The 16,636-nt window shown below is 39.5% G+C and overlaps 1 non-coding gene across 1 annotated transcript; it reads left to right on the forward strand.

Annotated features, from left to right (window-relative positions):
* The first annotated feature begins 1,740 nt into the window (after positions 1–1,740).
* On the forward strand, positions 1,741–1,847 carry LOC143654630 (U6 spliceosomal RNA). Its single transcript, XR_013161836.1, has one exon. It is a non-coding gene; the product is annotated as a U6 spliceosomal RNA (small nuclear RNA).
* The last annotated feature ends 14,789 nt before the right edge of the window (positions 1,848–16,636 follow it).

Genomic DNA, 16,636 nt, shown 5'->3' on the forward strand with positions numbered 1-16,636 from the left:
GAAACAAAAAAACAAGAATGGCATTTAGAAAATGTTCATAAAAAAACAGGGGCCTAGATTGTAAGGTTTTAGAGCAGACACATTAAGTCTGGAGTAGTGATTATTATTTCTGGATTTTGAGAGTCTGTTTTATATATATATATATACCCTGATATTTAGAGATAAGAACAAAGTCGAACAAGTTGGGGTTAAAGTAATTCAGAATATAGGGGTATGGAAGACAGTGTCTATATTTTAGAACCACATACACTCTTTGAGACCAATGGAAGAAAGTTTTATTTGATCTGCAATTGAAATTTTCTGCAGTGCGTAATCTAATTCAACCTATCTGTATAGCTCATTTGAACAACTGAAACACAGGAAGCACAGAATGAGAAAGAGGTCCTTTAGTCCAGTATAGATTATTGTAATGCCTGGAAACATCCTAGAGTATATTAAGCAGATAATCAAAAAGTATTAGCAAAGTCCCCTGAAGGAGGGGAGAAAGACTATGGAACTATTAAACCTTCTCATCAGGGAATCCCCTGATACTGTGTCAAATCTGAGGGATACCCAAATCAATAGGCCATGCCCTCGGTCATGAGACTTACTCTTGTGAAGCTTGTGTAGGTAGTGGAGAAGCTTAAACTTCCTGTAGGCATGCCTAAGAGTTACTTCTAGAGGACCTCTGTTGTGGCTGAGATGTGGCTTCAGTCTCTCTAAGCCCAACTGAAGTGAAATCATTGCCTTCCCCTCTACGTGGGACATGACATCCAAGGGTGAATTCTTACTGGTGATGTGGGAGAGGACGCCCAGGGATGAATCCAGACCTGGCACCATGGGATCAACAATTCCATCCTGACCAAAAGGGGGAAAAGAAGTATAATTAATAAAAGTTCAGTGGCAGAGAGAGTTCAAATAGAGTCGAGAGGCTACTCTGGGGGTTGCTCTTATGCAAGCTTCAGGTAGACCTTGCTACCTGTCATAACCTGCCAACCCCCAACCAGGACCATTCCAACCAATCCTAAAGAACACCTAGGGCAATATATAAGATTCCACAAGGCTTCCAGCCACTAGAGTAACTTTCCAGAAACCTACAACCTCCAGATGGGTCCCTGGTCCAGATAAGTCCTGAAACCTAGCCCAGCCTCTCCAAAACATCAGATAGTTCCATCTCCCTACCATATTAGTGACAGACCCTTCCAAGAACAAAAATTTAGAATTGCCATAGCCCAAACAACCCCAAAGAGAGGGATGGAAAGATCAAAGGTGATGGTGGAATTATGCATAGAAGATAGACTTAACAAATGAATATGAATGCTGAATCATTAAATTGATGTATCTTTTAGTCTCCAGTATTTTAGAGCAGCTAGAAGTAAAAACCTTAAATTGTGAAATTGTAACCCATATCAAAATCCGAAATATGTTCTAAACTAAATACAACTAAAATTTGTGGTGCTGTGCTTTGAAATTTACAGCTTTTTTGTATATATGTTATTGTTCCCAAAAAAAGAAGGAAAGAAAAAGTTGATTGTGATGATAAAAAAGTATTTAAGCCCTCTAGCTTCCTATATTCTGGAGCAGCTAGAAAGAAAAATATGAGAGGATTGTATGGTACCCCATGACAAACTCTATCCTATAACCACTTTTTGAAGAGTGCTTTGGAAATTATTACTGTTTTATTTCTTTACTTTGTTTATATGTTATACTATACAATAAACAAAGTTAAAAAAATAATAAAGTAAAATAGAATTAATATGTGTGCTCGCTTCGGCAGTACATATACTAAAATTGGAATGATGCAGAGAAGATTAGCATGGCCTCTGTGCAAGGATGACACGCAAATTCATGAAGTGTTCCAAATTAAAAAACAATTATAATATATGAGAATAAAAACCTGTTAATCTGGAGAGTCTGACTGAATTAAAATAATAATAATAACAATAGTTCTCAGAGTGAGATTCCTGAACAAGCTACATCTCCCTCCTCTGGGAACTTGACAGAGAAATAAATTGATGAGCACCATCCCAAACCTACTGAATTTGAAACTCTGGGGGTGGGGCCCAGCAGTCTGTGTTTTAACAAGATCTTGATTCCTGCTCAAATTTGAGAACCAGTGATGTAGAGCAGCATCAACATGAAAAAATTGGAATCCAGAGAAAATTGTGTAGTGTGGACTCGACTTTTGTGTTCTGTGTTCCTTTATAGAAAATGGAGGCTCCTTTAAGAATGTTGAACACCTCTCCCCATTCCCATTCCCCTTTCCTCATCTAGTCGGGGTGACTCTTTGCAGCTCCTCCTGGGAGCCTTTGCATTAGTAGACATGCTGTCCAGATGCACCCAGCTGGGGGGAGGCCAGCTTTGCTGCCATGCTCTGTTCCTTCCCGTTCCCTTCTGGTAGGTGGCTGACATTTTTGATTTTTAATAAGAGCAAAATGGAGACCAGAGCCCAATGGTCTACTTACATCCTATTAAGAAGGATATATAGGTCAGGACTTTTTCAGTTATAAGGGAAAGAAATCCAACTTAACATTTGTGTTGGAAATAGGTGGTAATTCATATTTTAAAACTTTAACTTATGTGTGAGACTAAAGCAAAAATGTTTATTTGATACAAAACTTATATTTTGACTAGTGCATTTCCTAATATAACTTATATGGATGGTTTAATTGAACATCAAGAAAAATTTTTTTTCTCACACTCCAAAGGATTGTTTTCTTTCATGCATCTGAACACCCCAGGAACTGGGTCTGGTTTCATGTGCAGTTAGGTCGAGGGGCTTAAATGATGCAGCAAGTGCGTTCTCTCATGCTGTTCTTTGGCTTCCGCTTTGTTGGTTTCTGACAAGCTTCCTCCACATGGGAGAAAGTGAGTCCCAGTGGCTCCAGGCTGATATGCCCCTTCCAGATTGCAACCTCAAAGGGAGAAAGACCCTCCCTCAGCCAGTATCTAATTGAATCCCCTTTCCAGATATCTCTGATGGGCCCTTTTTGGATCGCATGACCTTCCCTGGACCCACTCTTCCCGGGAGGTACACCCACATTTAGAGAAGACAGGCCTTCTGCTTGCCAATTCTACAGACTCATGCCCACAGGGGTGCACTAGAACAAGTGAAGCAGTTATAAATGTCCATAACTACATGGGAAACAATGACTTGCATCCTTTGCTAATTTTTTGTGGTGTGATTCCCACCATGGCTGATTTCAAGCTATCAACTATCACTGAACATGGAGTTTTGACCATTACATGGTAATTCCTCCATACAGATACAATAGATACAAATAACCTCAAGACCATTCATTATAGTACAATGACTAAGGAGTGATGAGTTCTGAGTCATTATTACCTTTGTTTTTCCATAATCCATTCAATTATAAGTCCACATTTTAAAATAATGGCACCATTTTACAACCAGCTTGCAAAATTCCTGAAAATTTAACAATCTTCTCTTTCAAGCTAGTACAAGCTGGATCTAGTATACCACAAGTCAGAACTCAAGGGGGCAGTATTGGTGTCAGGAAAAGAGTGGTGTGTTCACCCTACCTCCCATTTTCCTTCCCCCAACTTTGAGGGGGACTCTACCAAACTCTATTCAAGATTGCTACATCAGGGTGCTTGTCCAGGTCGATGGGTATTAATAGCTTTGTACTCTGGGTCCTTGTAGATACCCTGGTCTGGAGCCATGTGCTTTTTAGGTTTTGCTTTTTTTTTTTTTTTTCATTCAACAAAAATGTATTAAGCATCTACTCTTTTAATAGGCACTGCATTCGTTAGTGGCTGATGATGTGGCAATAAGATGGGCAAACTCCCTGCCCTCTTGGAACTTACATTGTGGTGAGAGATACAGACAAAAACAAGTAAAGAGAAACACATTTCTGGTAGTGACAAGTGCTAGGAAGAAAGCTGAAACATCTGGAAATAGGAAATGATGTGGAGGGGCTGTCTTAGGTAGGATGATCAGAAGGGCCTCTTTGAGGAGGTGATGTGAGATGACACTTGTATTCGGAGAAGGGAGCAACCATGCTTGGTTTGGGCTCTAGGCAGAAGGACAAGCATGTGCAAAGGACCTGAGGTTGAAATGAGCTTGCTGCACTAGAGGAACAGCAAGAACGGAGCCATTTATTTTTGACAGTTCATTGTCAGTGGAGCTCACTTGTGAGACTAAAGCATTATTAGCCTTGGGGCATAAAGGTACAGTTTACTATAAAGTTCTCAGTAAAGAAAGATAGCATTGATTTGCCTCAATCTTAGGTGTATTTCACGAAGTGTGAACTTAAGAGGAAACAATCTCTTGCTAGTGCCCATCTCATCAGAATGAAAAGTTGCTTGTTGACAAGTGTTTTCACTTATAGAACTTCACAAGGGAAGAAAGGAGGATTGAAATGTGTATACTAACCCGTTCTTCGTTGTTTGTGGCACCTCATTTTTCTTGAATTCCTTGTACAGGGGTAATCCTTTGTATCCCACCCTCTGATGTGGCCTCCAGGTTAGAGAGGCCTGAGGCTGGAGGCAGGGAGACCAGTGAGGAAGCTTCTGCATCAGTTCAGGTGAGAGATGATGGATGCCTGGATTGAATCCTAGTGGTGAGGATGGAGAGAAGTCTCTGGAATTGAGCTAGGGCAATGACCTAATGATCTAACTCTTGGTAGAAGACCACATGACAGTGACCTGCAGGTTTAGAAAATGTAAATCATGAGGGTATGTTCACTCACACTCTACATTCTAATAAATTTAACACGTTTCTTGGAAAAAGATTCTTAAATCCAAGAACTGAAGAAACTCAGATCCACCTTTCCCCCTCTCCCTCATTACCTCACATAAAAAACTCAGCTTGTACAGTGTGTGTTACAGAAACTAGAGTTGTAAAAATATGAAACAATATTTTATTGGGGATATTTTCAGCAGACAAAGGTAAGGGGAGTTTGTGGCTTAAAGAATTAATGCATACACAGTATGCAGTATATCTCAGTAAATACAGGATTGTTTGGAAATGATTTATTAACTACGAGACACCTAGTAAGGTCAACGCTTAGACATTAAACCCATTTTGAAGGCTGCAATCAAAGAAAGTCCCCTGGGCAACTTACTTATAAAAGAGTATTAATGCAACAAAGCCATGTTGCTTTCCTCTTCAATTGGCCAAAACTGTCAATCTATTTCTTTGGTGGAGATTGAGTCACCTTTTCATCTAAGAACAAAGTGGCCAAACAGGCGCCAACACAGGGAACCCAGTGTTTCTGCCAGAGGCTCCATGGCTCCAGCTAAATAATGTTCACATGATGTCTACTAAAGAGACGCTGAAGGACAAAAGGAGAATCTTTTAGTGCCTTTGAAAAACTGTTGAAAGTCTTTCTAATGTCAATCAAAACCTCTACAATATACATCACGGTATGCACCCTAGAACTAACTTCACCAAGTGAAATCTTTCTTGGGAATATGGAGGTGTACCAGGAACACCTAACAGGTCAATGATCAAATATTTTTAGTGGCGTAACTTTTCTTGTTTACATATATACTTCCGACAAATTAATGAATTGGTGTCAATTTTCTACTTTCAGAAACATTTTTTGGGTGGAGGGGTTCTGGCAAATCCTGCTTCTGTGGCGACCTGGCTAGATATTACTGCTATTTTATATTTAAGCCACAACTGTCACTGGCTGTCATTGGCTGGGTGCCAGGAAAAGTGTTGGCTCTTTACCGGCATTTCCTCAGGGAAATACATGAGAGATTTCCCAGGTGAGGTAACCAAGTCTCAGAGAATTTAGGTACCCACCAGAGTCAAGAAGTGGTAGCTTTGCGCCTTGAACCCAGCTATCTCACCCTAGAATTTGGGCTCTTAACTAGTACCTTATTTTGTTAGGCCTGTTAAACAATGATGATACTCGGCATACTTTACAGTTTGCAAAGTGCTTTGGCATACATGACCTAATTTGAACCAAACTGTGGAGTGCTTCATTCTTTCTAACACTGGGTCTCAATTCTCTGGACCCCACTCCTGATCACTACCCTATCAGAGCCTCTGGGTCCCTCACTGGCAGTCCACATTTTCTAAGAAAAACCCACATTTTCTAAGAAGCCATTAAGGGAACTACATGCATTATGGCATGTAAAAAATCATTTAAGGGCTCAGTTTGAAACTAGAACAGAAATTCTGTGTTTGAGTTAACTTATGCACAAACAAGATTTCTACAAATTTAAAACATTAAGAATACCATCTTTGAGTACAAATTGTGCTGTTATAGCATCTGTAAAAACACAGGGAAAACAACATCAGATCTCAAGGTCACCGCCAGTGATTGCCACTTATCTCGCAGTGTGGCTTTGCACAAATTACTAAACAGCTCTGGATTTTGACTTATCCATAGAATGAAGATAATATTATCTACCTCCCAGATTGTTAGAAGGGCTAAATGAAAACTTGCATGTTTATCATTCAACATAGTTCCAGCACTTGGTATGAGCTCCATCAGTGGGGGCTGTTGTTACATAAAATGCTGGCTGAATTCATAAAAATAATGACACTTCTGTAGGGGTTATTATGCACCAGACACTGTTGTCAGTGCTTTACTATTTTAACTAATTGAATCCTCATAGTAATCCTCTTACTGTTCTTCAAAAAAAAATGACAGTTTTATTGAGATATAATTCAAAGACTATACAATCTACCCATTTAAAGTATATGATTCAATGTTTTTTAGTATATTTGCAGTTTTGCAACCATTATCACAATCAATTTTTAAACATTTTCCTGGCCTCAAAAAGAAATCCCATAATCATCAGCAGTCACTGTCCATTTTGCCCAATTCCCTAGCCATAGGCAACCACTAAACTACCTCTTCTTTCTATGGAATTACCTATTCTGACATTTCATATAAATGAAATCACACAACATGTATGCCACTTTGAGTGGCTTCTTTCACTTAGATGGATGTTTTCTAGATTCATTTATGTTGTAGCATGCATCAGCACTTCACCTCTTTTTATTGCTAAATGATATTCCATTGTGTAGCAGTAGCACATTTTATTTATCCATTTATCGACTGATAAACATTTGGGTTGTTTATAGTTTATGACTATTATGAATTATGCTGCTATGAACAATTGTGTACAAGTTTCTGTGTGGACATATGTTTTCATTTCTCTTGGGTACATTCCTAAAATTGCTGGGTCATATGGTAACTCTGTGTTTAATCTTCTGAGAACTGCCAAACTGTTTTCTAAAGTGGCTGCATCAGCCCTGTATGAGAGTTCCAATTTATCCCCAGCCTCACCAACATTTTTTATTATCTGTCGTTTTTATTGCTATGATAGAAGAGTTAGTTTAGCTTCTTGGATGAGTAAATTATGAATTTCCCTCGAATCTGGGAAGTTCTCAGCTGTTATATCTTCTAATACTTTTTCTGCTACTTTCTGGCTCCCCTCTCCTTCTGTACTCCCCTTGTGTGTATGTTGGTACACTTAACAGTGCCCTATGTTTCCTCGGGGCTCTATTCATATTTCTTCATTGTTTTTCTCTCTGCTCTTTGGATTGCATACTTTCCATCATGCTGAGTTTCTTTGTTCTGCCCTGAGGCATCCTCAGGGTAGTCTGTGCACTTTTCTTTCTGGCAGGTAGTGGAAATGGATATTCCGGTCCCCTTCTCTGGGTGAGAATCATCTCATGGAAATCTCCGAAGCCTCTCTTTGATTATTGTCTTATTTTTGAAGTCAGAGTTTTGGGCTGAATGGAAGGTGGTTTGGTTCCATGCAGGTCCTAATCCACATTTCCTCCTGAGATGCCTCCCGCCCAGGCCCACCTCCAAGGCCTGTCCTGGGCTTATCTCTTGTCATCAGGAACATCTCATCCTGTGTTCCATTCCCTCCTGCAGGCTGACATCCTCCTGAGAGGGCCTGCCAATGCAGTCAGCTGAGCTGTACTATTGTGTGAGTGTGCCATACATTGTAGGCCCTTTAACATTCCCCTCCTGGCGACTCCAAACCTTAACCCCAGGACGTGAGGCCAGTGATAAGAATTTCTCAAGTATACTGAAAAACCCTTTTGAGTGGGTTTTTCAACCCACTCAAAAACCCTGTGACATGTCTTGCCTCTAAAATCATATTTCTCCCTACTCGACAGAGCCTCTGTGATATCCAATAGCCAACTCAATAATGCATGTCCGAGGTAGAACTCATGATCTTCAACCCAAACCTGTTCTTCCAAATATCTTTCCTTCCTCGTCTTAACATCTCTCTCTTCTTCACTCCCTGCATCCAATATAACATCACGTTTCCTATAAAACGTATCTCAGATCTTTCTCCTTCCCTCTAGCTCCACTGCCATCATTATCACAGGTCACAACCGTTTTGTCTCTAGACCGCTGCAATAGCTCCCTAATTAATTTCCCCACTTTTGTTCTTGCCCCTATTTCATTTTCTATCCAGCAGCTAATCGTTTTAAAAAATATGTATCTGATCCTATTTCATCTCTGTTTGTAAGTCTTTCATCACTTCCCATAGCTCTTAGAACGAAATATCAACTTCTTTTCATGTGCTGCATAGCCTCGCAGCCTCAGCCATTCCCCACCGCTTAGCCTGGCCCTGCCGAGCTCTCTCCTTGCTCTCCTGTGCTCGCTTCCCTCTGACCATACTGGCCTTATTTCAGTTTCTTTGTGAAGGCCTTGGCATATGCTCGTCCCTCTGCCTGTGAGGTAAGCAAAAAGGCTCCCCAAAGATGGCCACACCCTAATTCCCAGAACCGATTAAAATGGGATCGAAAACGTAATTGCAAATGTAATTAATGTTACAGACCTTAAGCTAGGGAGAGGAGCCTGGATTATCCAGGTGGGCCCTATCTAATCATATGAAATCCTTAAAAGCAGAGAACTCTCTCCTTCTGGAGGCAGAAGAGATGCAGCCGGTAAGAATGTCAAAGAGATTGGAAATGTGAGAAAAGCCGAATGCACCAGTTGCAGGTTTGAGGATGGGCAAGGTGATGAGAGAAGTAGGTGACATAAGGAGCTGAGGGAGCCTCCTGGAAAGAAAACAGGAACCTCACCCCTGCAACCACAAGGAACTAAATTCATCTTGAGTGAGCTTTGGAAGTGGTTCTCCCCAGAGGCCTCAGGTAAGCGCCGTCCTACTGACACCTTGATTTTGGCCTTGTAAGACTGGAACAGAGAAACCAGAAGGGTGTACGCAGACTATGACTTCCAGAGCTGTGAGATGATGAACGGGTGTTGTCTTGAGCCATTAAGTTTGAGGTAATTTGAATGTCAGTAATAGAAAATGAATAAGGTATAGAATGTTCTTCCTCTACTACTTTCCTGCGTGGCCCCTTCTGATCGGCAGGCTTAACCATTCCCCAATTACCCCATGGAAGTTAGGCCTACCTGTTATTTTCTTTCATGTCATTTTATTCTTTCTCTTCTAAGTGTTAATTCCAACTTGTTCTTCTGTACTTATTTGAGAGGCAGTGGGTACAAGGGGGTCTGGGGCATCACAGTGTCACGTGTGTAGGCTCTGGAGCTGCAGGGTTCACACCTAGCTCATCCTACTACCTACCTGTGTGTCCTGGGCTGAGCTGTTAATGTTTCTGTGCCTCAGTTTTCTCATCTGTAAAATGGGCATCATAAAACAACTCAGAGGGTTGTTGTGAGGATTAAATGAATAAATATTAGAACACCACTTGGCACAAAGTGGTTACAATTATTGGAGCATGCTATTTGCCCTGTGTGTGTTTAATATCCTAGACCTGAGATCAGTAAACTACCACCTGTGGGCCAAATCCAGCCCACCACCTGTTTCTGTAAATAAAGTTTTATTGAAACACACCCATGCCCTTTCATTTACATATTGTCTATATCACTTGCTGGCCACTATGGCAGAGTTGAGCAGTTGTGACCATATGGCCCACAAAGCCAAATTATTTGCTCTCTGGCCTTTTGCAGGAAAATGTTTATTCTTGCTCTCAATTGTAAGACTCAGAGGGCAGGGACCACCTCTGGTTGTTCACCTCTGCAGGTTCAATTTTCTGCAAACTACTTGGCATATGGTAGGTGCATAGACAGCAAGTGGAGACAATAAAAGTGGAATTGTCTGTTAAGTCAGCATGGCCAGTCCAGTTTAAAGAATGTGGGATCCCTGTCCTTGCCTCCCCGGATTAGCATTAAACCCTTCCTCCAGCACTGAGCAAAGTCTGTTGCTTTGGAACCAGCGGCTTCACTTAATCATTATTCTAATCCGTCTCTTCACCAGCCTCATTAATGCTCTCCTGCTAGAGGGTCTTAGGCTTTAACACCAAGTGCCATTTTCACTTTCTAAATTAAAGCTGCTTTGTAGCGCTAGTTAAGTTCATCTCCTAGATCTGTACTTGAGTCTGGGATGTCTCAAAGGTCATGTCCACCTGGCCATGCCATGGATGCATAGGAGCCGGAGGGCACCCTGTGCTTTAAGGGAACGCTCATCTGAGCTTCAAATTGCTGCCCAAGAAGACCGAAGAGGGTGCCAGCCTTTGACCTAGGTAACTGGAAACTCTTAAATGTCTGAAGTTTTCATCAACTCCATCTGTTTATTAGGCAGCCACGTCTTTCCTGCAGTTGTGTTTTATAGGGCTGGCACGCCGCCATCCATCAGGAAATGTTCACATTTCTATTCTTATAACTCTTTAATTATTCCATAGGGGTTTGGGGAGAATTTTAAATTGTCAAACATATTATACTTGGAGGATAATCAGGTTACCTTTTCAGGGGTGAAAAGACAGAACTGCCTGCTAATTGAGCTGTTCAGCGTCAGGACCAGCTGTATCTCCAACAACCCAGCTGCTGGAGGGCTGGTGGCCGGCCAGGCCTCCTTCTCATGCGTTCCTGTCGGGCCTGAAATGCTACTGTTAATAATTCCTGGCATTATGTATTGTCTGCTTCAGGGCCATTCTTTTTTTATTCGCCCCCTGCAAAATTTTTTTAAGCGTTGAAGTGTTTCAAAATTCCATGCTTCCTTCTTGAGTGATTTGGGCAGGTCAGAGCTGAGCTGTGAGTTGGTGGTGTGTTAGCGTAGGCTGTGGTTGGAGATGGGGCAGGGGAGAAGGGGAGGAGACTATTTTACAGCTTTGCCCAGCTTGGGTCAATCTGGTTATGGAATCATATGTTAGTTCTAGGAGGTAAGGATTCAGACAGCTATGTTTGTCGACCCACTCAGGAAGTCCAAGCATCTGCTTTAGCCTTGTGATTTCTTTTCTAGTCCCTCATTCCCCTCTCACACAGGGTTGTCCATTCCTAAGAGCTGTCCAGGTGAGCTGAAGCTGAGCAGTGGAATTTCCACCTGTTATTCCCTAGGTCAGGAGGCAAGGGGCCTCATCACCCTCTAGGGCAGGACCGCTAGCCCTTCTCCGTTGGTTTCTCTGCTTCCAAGCTTTGGAGAAGGTGGTGGATTTCCTTGAATCAAAATTGATGGGTGGGTGAGGTGACAACATTACAACTTCAGCTTGAAAACCTTTATTAACTGACCTCAGAGCATATAAAAGCTCTGCAGTTACAGTGCCAGTACCACCTAGCTACTCAGAGTATTTCTCTAGAATAGAAAAATCCAACCAAATATTTAGTGCATCAGTTTTTTGTCTTTAAAATGGGCATTAAAGGAGTACTTACTTCTTTAATGGAATTGTGACAGTTAAAGAAGTTGATGCAAGTTGGAACAGACTGTGAGGCATAGTGAGGGCTTAACAATGTTAACATTTGTTACTATTTCTGCTGTTACTACCACTGATGTTTAAAAATTTATCGTGCTTTTTTTTTTTTTTGCTCTACCTTATGAACATGTCTTTAAATTTTGGTAGATGTTATAACACCTGTTTTAGTTAACCATCTTATTATTTTCAGTCCAATTGTTCATCATTGTAATAAAATTATTTTATATAAATCATTATTCTAATTTAAAAGGTACTTTTTTTGGCTCTTCTAGCCATTTTTTATTTACGATTTGTATTCAATGAAAATCAATTCCATAACATGAGAAGTTATGATGAATCAAAGCATAAATACACAAACACAATATACAATCTAAAACAAGATGTATAGCATTCAAATTTGAAGCAAAAGGGAATGTTCCTTCGCACACACAATAGCTTGAGATCTGTTGGATCTGGCTGTTGCCCTGTGAATTTCTAAAGAAAAAAAAATGGAAAGAAAATGACTCTCCATAAGACTACTGTGGCCATATTACATACAGGGACATCTAAGTATTGACGTGTGACCATGAGAATAAAAACTCCATGGGGTATTTGTTTTTAAAAAGGTTTCTGTGCATTGAGGCCATTTTAAAAGATTTGCTTTCCAGAACAAGCCAGCTTTAGGCCTAGGATGAAGTTCTAACTATCTAAAAATGTTAACTGGTACAGAAACTGTTCCAAATGTGGTTATTCTGATTTAAAGTTAAAACAAGTATTTACAGAAAGAATATAAAAGTTTTTGTGAATTTAATGCAGGACAGGTTTCAGTCTTCACCTCCCAAATACTGGATTTATATTATTTTTGGCTCCTTCACAATCATCTTTTAAATTTCAAGACCTGTCAATTTTACTTTCAAAACAGATCGTTTATTAAATTGTAAAAAGTATTTGACATATGCAGAAATATTTTGAAATTGGTTGTGGTCAGTGCATTTGCACATTTTGGAATCAGTTTAGCTAAATGGATCTGGTGCTGGTGTTGGATGGGAATGTGGTAGGAAATGCCTACCATTTGATTTTATAAGTGGATAAGCAAGATTCATTTGTTATGTTTGCATTGGGGGGTAGATTCCAATACGTCATTGCCTGGTATATGTCAATTACTACTTTAAAAGGTCAATACAACATCAAATCTAAAGCCTCAGAGATAAGAGTTGAGTTCCCAAGAGAACAGTGATAGCTTAACAATATAAAACTTTTATTTAGTTTATCAGCATTAAATTAGTATTGGTGAAACAATACATGGAGAATATACAGTAACATCTGGAGGTTCCTTCTAAGGTACATATAAATAGATCATGGAGGTTTTATATGACCTAATTATTTCATGGCCCTATATATTTACTGTGCCAAATGAAAACTGAATCTCCATTCCACACCCCGTTGTTTCTCTTTAGATAGGAGAAAACCTATTTGCTTTTCAAGGTAGAGTTTTAAGTGTTCATATTTCTTAAGTCACATTTGAGGAAATAATCTCTTCATTTTGGATGTTGTCTCTTTTCATCTTCTACATGAAGCGCCAGCAGATTTAATGTTGGCATTCATCATCCAGTCAAACCCTTCACATGCTCTTCAAACCAGTCAAATTTGGGATTCTCTTCATTTTCTGCATCAATAAAGAATGGAAACAGTGGATTCAATGTTCTTCCGCAGTGGACTTTAGGTGCCATTTGGATTGGGTTCAGATGACAGGGAAATATAGATGTTTTTGATGTGAGTCTTTTTAAACAGTAGAGATGTAAAAGGGAGAGTCAAACCATGAGGAGGCTGGCTGTAGACTGTAGGACACTGCTCCTTCCTGGGGTGGTGGCATTAGCTGGACTGGGGGCAGCTAAGGTATTCTGGGAGAAGTTTCTTGAAAGTGTTATGGCGGTTGTTTGATTTGGATAAATCTGTGTTGTAAGAGCAGCACCAGAAGCAGTAGCCCCAGTCCAAGCCTGGCCACCACTGCTTTGCCTACATCTGCTCCATCGGTGCACACTGGGAGTCTGGCTGGATACTGGGGGCGTGGAGAACTACTGGCCAGGGGCAGGCACAGGCAAGGTGGGGAAAAGATATTTTAATATGATTTTAAAGTTAGAATTACTCTAAAAATACAATAACTAATAAAAAAACTTTATAAGCCCAATTGATATGGAAATTGTCCCTTATTGCTTTTGAAACTATTTTTCTTGGAAATTCTTGGGCAAGTTCTACACGAACCTTAGTATTAGCATGATATAATTAATAAAAAAAAATCTTGGGATTTTTATTGACATTGAATTTAATTTATAAATAATTTATTTTTATTTATTTATTTTTTTGCATGGACAGGCACTGGAAATCAAACCCGGGTCTCCAGCATGGCAGGCAAGAACTCTGCCACTGAGCCACCGTTGCACTGCCCTAAATAAATTTTTGAAGAACTAAAATCTTAACAGTATTAAATCTTCTCACTCGGGATCATTATAATTCACTCTGTTTCTCTTCTCCAGTGAAAAATGTCTTCATTTCTTTCTTATACATTTCCTGATGAATTTATTCCTAGGTATCTGACAGTTTGGGTTGCTCTTGGAAATAGAATCCTTTCTCATGATATTTTCAAATGAGCTTTCTAGTGGAGTTGTCAGCCTAGCAAATGGTCACCTCATGAAGTCTCTTTAGCTTCTCAAAATTCCGATTAGTTCTTATGACTCGATTCCGTTAGACTTTCTAAGTGGATGGCCATATTATCTTGAAATAAGGATATCTTTTATCTCTTTTCCTAATATTTGTTCCTCTTTTTCTTCTACTTCTTTTTTCTCCTCCTCCAGGGCCCCCAGTATATAATGAGTAGCAAGGCTGACAGTGGACTTAGCAAATGAGCAAAAACTACGTGGCTTAAACAACACAAATGTATTCTCTTACAGTTCTGGAGGCCAGAAGTCAAACTCAAGGGGTTGTGAAAGCTGCTCTCACAACCTTCTGGTGGTGTCCAGCATTCCTTGGCTCGTAGCTGCACAGCTCCCATCTCTGCCCCCTCTATGTGTCCCTTATAAGGACACTTGTCATTGAATTCAGGGGCCACTTGGACAATTTGGAATGACTTCATCTTGGGATTTTTAACTTAATTATACCTGTGAAGACTCTTTGTCTGCATAAGGAAACACCCCCAAGTTCTGAGCATTTAGACGTGAGCATATCTTATCAGCACAGCTCTCTGGCTTCTGCGCACATGTTGGGATTGCATTTCTTGGACCCCTGACCAATGAATCGCACTTTGGGGCCAACTATTTTATTGCCACTATAAGATGTCCTGGGCTATTTTTTTCCCCTTTGACTTAGTGACCAGCAACATTCAAGGTCAACCTGAGGTGTTGAGCAACTAAGATGAGTAAAGCCACCTGCCAACCAGAAATGGACATGTTGCATAAGTGAGAAATAAACCATAATTGTTCAAATGAGGGATTGGGAAACTGTTTCTGTAAAGGACAAGATAGTAAATATTTTAGACTTTGTGGGCCAAGAGGCAAAGTCAAAGCTATTATGTAGATACTTATATAATGAGAGAAAACAAATTTCTGCAAGTATTTCACTGATGAAATTAAAAACAAATTGAGTATATATTTTTCTAATATCGGTCTACTAATGAGAAGAATGGAATTATTTTGGGGGGGATAACCTTCTGCTTAATTGGAGTTCAAAGTTAGTTTTTCTTATCATCAAAGGATTGCAAATGTTTACTTGCTAATGCGGATCTGTAATGAGATTTCATCTTTTAAAATGTCTTTTCTCACAGATGGCTACTGCCAAATACTAATATCTGTTCATGAGTGAGTAATTTTAATTGAGAGAATTCATTTTTAGAATTCTGTTAGATCCTTCTCTTGATATTTGCTTTCTAGCACATCATAACATTACAGACTAATCACTTACAATTGAGGTTAGGTGGAAACCCCTCAATTGCACAGCTAAATGGATTTTGAAATATGGAAATTTCCTTTGCAATCACACAGAGGTCTGAAAAACGCTGCTGGAAATATAGTTGGAGCTTGGAAAATATATCAACTGAAAATTTGTGTGGGAATAGAGATCTCACTTCTTGTTTTAACTTTTGGCAGCAAGGAAATGTATAAAGCAGCTTGACATTACTTATGATTCAATTAACATTTGTTGTCATCAAAGTGATTTTACTGCAATATAGTTTTCTCATAAGTGGTTTTGCCTTGGAATTTTGAGTTCATTAAGAAACATTATCAAGTCTATAGCAAAAGCTAATTTCCAAAGTCATTCAGTGTTCAAAAATAGTGGTTGAGGACAGTTTTTCCAGCCATTTAAAAAGGTGAAAACTAATTTTCCAGCTTGTGGGCCAAATTAAAACAGATGGTGGGCCAGATTTTTTTTTTGTTTGCAACTCCTGGTATAAATCACTGAATGTTGGGATTGTTTATTACTGTAGCATATGTATGTCTCCTGTGTGTTTGTATGTGTGCACATGCTTTCCTGTTTGAATTTTGCATCAGAGCTAATTTCAAAGTTTTTTTTTTAAGAAATCTATTTCTATACTCTGGAAGTTTGTATAACATAGATATCGTTTATGAAGTTTTAGTAGAATTGACCTATTAATAAACATCTAAGGCTGGACTGTTTTTTAGAGTATATCATTATCGACTCTTTCAAATTCTTTCATAGATTTTGGACTAACCAAATTTTCCACCTATTCTTAACTCAAATTTTGTTATTTTTTTCTAGAACTGTGTGGAATATTACAATTGCCACTAGCCACATGAAGTTATTTCAATTTAAATAAGATTTAATCAAATTAGAAATTCAGTTGCACAATTTAATTGCTCAATGACACCTGTGGCTGGTGACTGCCACATTTGTATTTGCATTCTGTGCAAATACAGAACATTTCTATCCTTGAAGAAATTTCTTTTGGACAGTATCAAAAAATTATCATTTCAATTCAATTCTAAATATCTGGTATATAACTAT

This window comes from Tamandua tetradactyla, chromosome 13, assembly GCF_023851605.1.
Source record: "Tamandua tetradactyla isolate mTamTet1 chromosome 13, mTamTet1.pri, whole genome shotgun sequence".
NCBI lineage: Eukaryota > Metazoa > Chordata > Mammalia > Pilosa > Myrmecophagidae > Tamandua > Tamandua tetradactyla.